Source organism: Lactuca saligna, chromosome 1 (genome assembly GCF_052625555.1).
Source record: "Lactuca saligna cultivar CGN05327 chromosome 1, ASM5262555v1, whole genome shotgun sequence".
NCBI classification, from domain to species: Eukaryota; Viridiplantae; Streptophyta; class Magnoliopsida; order Asterales; family Asteraceae; genus Lactuca; species Lactuca saligna.
Window position 1 is genome coordinate 11,914,506 of NC_136417.1, and position 3,441 is coordinate 11,917,946.

General features: G+C 33.2%; 1 pseudogene; it reads left to right on the forward strand.

Annotated features, from left to right (window-relative positions):
* Nucleotides 1-1,509: 1,509 nt before the first annotated feature.
* On the forward strand, nt 1,510-2,229 carry LOC145048232 (dirigent protein 23 pseudogene; annotated as a pseudogene).
* Nucleotides 2,230-3,441: the final 1,212 nt, after the last annotated feature.

Sequence of the window (3,441 nt, forward strand, 5' to 3'; positions counted from 1 at the left end):
AACGTGCCCTTGCGACGAGACGTGGACATGCTCGCAGGTGGGTAGGAGACCAACCGCCAACTTCAGTTTAACTCCAAATGAACGGCCTTCCACTTCCAAATCGTCCAAATCTCAACCCAAATCTCAATCCCAATTTGATGCACAACAAATGCAAGAATATTTGCAACAATATAATGCATCATTGACAGCATGTATTCTGAACTTCCAACCACCACCATTTCCTAACTTTCTATTCAACTATAACAAACAAGCAAGTACCTCTCAACAATTTGTCGAAAGGATGAAGAAGAAGGAGAAGAAGAATAAGGAGGAGGAGGAGAATAAGGAAAAGAAGGAGGAGAAGACGATTATGACAATGATGGTTTATGTTTTTTAAGTATTTTGAACAATGTTAGATAACTATTTGTTGTAATATTAAACTCGAATTTCATGTTTTGAATATGAATAATGGTATCTAGTTAATGTATTTCAATTGATATATGTTGCAATGTTTTTTGGATTTGTTAAAAATGCAGGAATGATAATGTACAAAATCTATAAAGCTAAAAAAAACAATAAGTAGCTATCCCGACGACAAGTCGTCGCTAAGGTCCGTAATCGACAACTGTGAAAAGCCTATATCGACGACACGTCATCACAATAGCTTAGACCTTTTGCAATGACAAGTCGTCTCTATAGGTGCCCCGACGACAAGTCGTCGCCATAGGTTATTAATAAAATTTTAGTTTTTTTTTTCCCGAAAATATGGTTGACAAAAGTTGTACCGACAACGAGCCGTCACAATAGGTGGAGCTATACCGACGACATCTATGCCGACGACGTAGTGGACCTATGCCGACACGTTTATGCCGACGACTCTTTGCCGACAACATGTCGTCGGCATAGCCTATACCGACGACATGTTGTCTAGATAAGGTCCGAATTTGTTGTCGCCATAGGATCCGAATGTTATAGTGACATAAAAATATGTGAAATATGAAGTTTTTATAAAATATACATAAAAAAATTGGACCGTGAAACATGCTGAACCAAACTAGTTTTGATCGATTTGATGTGTTCATCCGCTATCAATAATTCATTTGGAAAATGTAAAACTTAAGTAATAGGTTTGCCCATGATTTTTAGTCATAATTTTAATATAAAATTTACAATTTGTAACGCATTTATCACACAAAGCCAAATATATATCTTTATTGAAATTTATGTCTTCGAAGTCCAATATGTTCGAATGTTTTATTTCTAGAAGCTTATGGAAATGTTTACAAGTAATTTTAAAATTCTATATTCAATGTCAAAGCTCATAAATTTCCATGTTTTTGTCTTCCTTTTAACGGTGTATATTTGTTTTCCACATGTGGATCCATCTCTTGACTATATTTTTCCCAATCAAATTATCTAACTTTGACTTTGACTAATTGATGCCACAACTGTCAAACCTACACCGTACACCACACAAAAACTTGCATATAATAGCCTATTTCCGGTTAGAGGTTTAAGTTATATCACATCACCAAATCAAAAGAAGCAAATCTTTAGAACATTAGCTTTAACACATGGCATACACAAAACTATTTTGCTTCATGTTGGTTGCGGTTCTTCTTGCCTCTGTTTCAGAGGCTAGAAAACGAAACACAACTCATATTCAATTTTACATGCATGATACTCCTACCGGCCCAAACCCCTCTGCAGTGCGTGTTGCTGGTCAACCGATTAATGCCACAGACTCCAACATGGGTGCCATGTTCGGGTTTGGGTCCATCTATATCATGGACAACGCACTCACTGCTACACCTGATATCAACTCCACCCTTATTGGTCGAGCCCAAGGGCTCTATGCCATGTCTTCCCAGGAAAACGAGGTAAGCCTCCTCATGACCCTCACATACAACTTCGTCTCCGGGGTCTACAATGGTAGCTCTGTCAGTGTGGTTGGTCGGAACCCTGTCATGGATGAAGTCAGAGAGATGCCGATGGTGGGAGGAACTGGTGTTTTCCGTCTAGCTCGAGGTTTTGCTATTGCTAAGACGCATTCGATGAATCAAGTTGATGCCATTGTCGGATACAATGTCACCATAATACCTTACTATTAAAAAGCATCTAGATTTAAGTTCAATACTTAAATACATTTTTACTTCAGTTTTGAAATATCTACGATAGTTTGATCATATATGCTTGCCTCGTTATTGTACTCAATAATTTACATCATAACGGATCATTTTTTATTTTTAATACGAGCACTTTATGGACTTTCAGTTGTACTTTTTAGCTTTTCTGCATCTTTTAAATGAAATGACTTTTTATTTTTAATACCAACACTTTATGATGATGGAACATTGGAATGTGTAAGAATTTTGATTTATATAGACATCCAAAAAAATGTCGTTTAATTTTTTTATATTTATAATTATAAATATGTTATTTGAATTAATTTATAACATTAGAATATGTTTTTAGTTAAACTACCCGTGTAGCCTTGGAAATGAAATGACTTTAGTGTAAGTTCTCCAGAAAAGAAAATATAAATATATAGTATAATTTTTGGTGTTATGATTGGAACACTAAGTTGATGAAGGGTGTACGCTATTCCTAAATTTTATAGATGATTAGCAAACAGCGTCTTAGACGTAGAGCCTGGGTCTGTAAATAAGCCCATTGTCCCTGGGCATTAACGGCCCATAACATCTTTCTAAGAGATTCATTTAATTAATAAAGCAGTTGAACTAAAAAATATCATAAGAATAGATCTAAGACTTTCGAACAACCTTTTTATAATTTATTAAGAAAATATTTAAATTTAAAAAACTAATAAATCTTATAATATTTCAACAAATTTATTTAAGCTTGTTAATTTATATGATGTTATAACACAAAATATAGAAATGAACAATATCAAATAACATTTTATAACACTTTTTATTTTCTATTTCTTTTTTATATTTTCCGATTTTTTACTTTCTATTTTTCCTAATGTTTTATTTATTTATTTTTTTATGTCATAATATTATAAAAACATACAAATTAACAACACATAATTTAATTGAATCATAAATTAAAAATAACGCTGTCCAAATATTTCTTCTTGATTTTATTAACAACACATAATTTAATTAAATCATAAACTAAAAAGCGACATTACAAAAAAAAAAAAAAAAAAAAAAACATTGAATGGAGAAAATACAATAGTTCTAAATTTAAAAAACATAAAAACAATATACTAGCCATTGTCCAAATCTTCTCGATCTTGTCCATCATTTTTCGGAGCACTTCATTTGTCTTAGTGCCATATTTTCTTCGCTTTTCTGAAGAATTGTCAAATTCTTTGTCATTCTATCTTCCTCCGCTAGCTGACGAAAGAACTCCAAATGTTCACGTTGCAATTCATATTTTTTAATTGCGATTGCGTTGTGGGCGTCAAAATTTTCTTTCATTTCCACGTGCTCT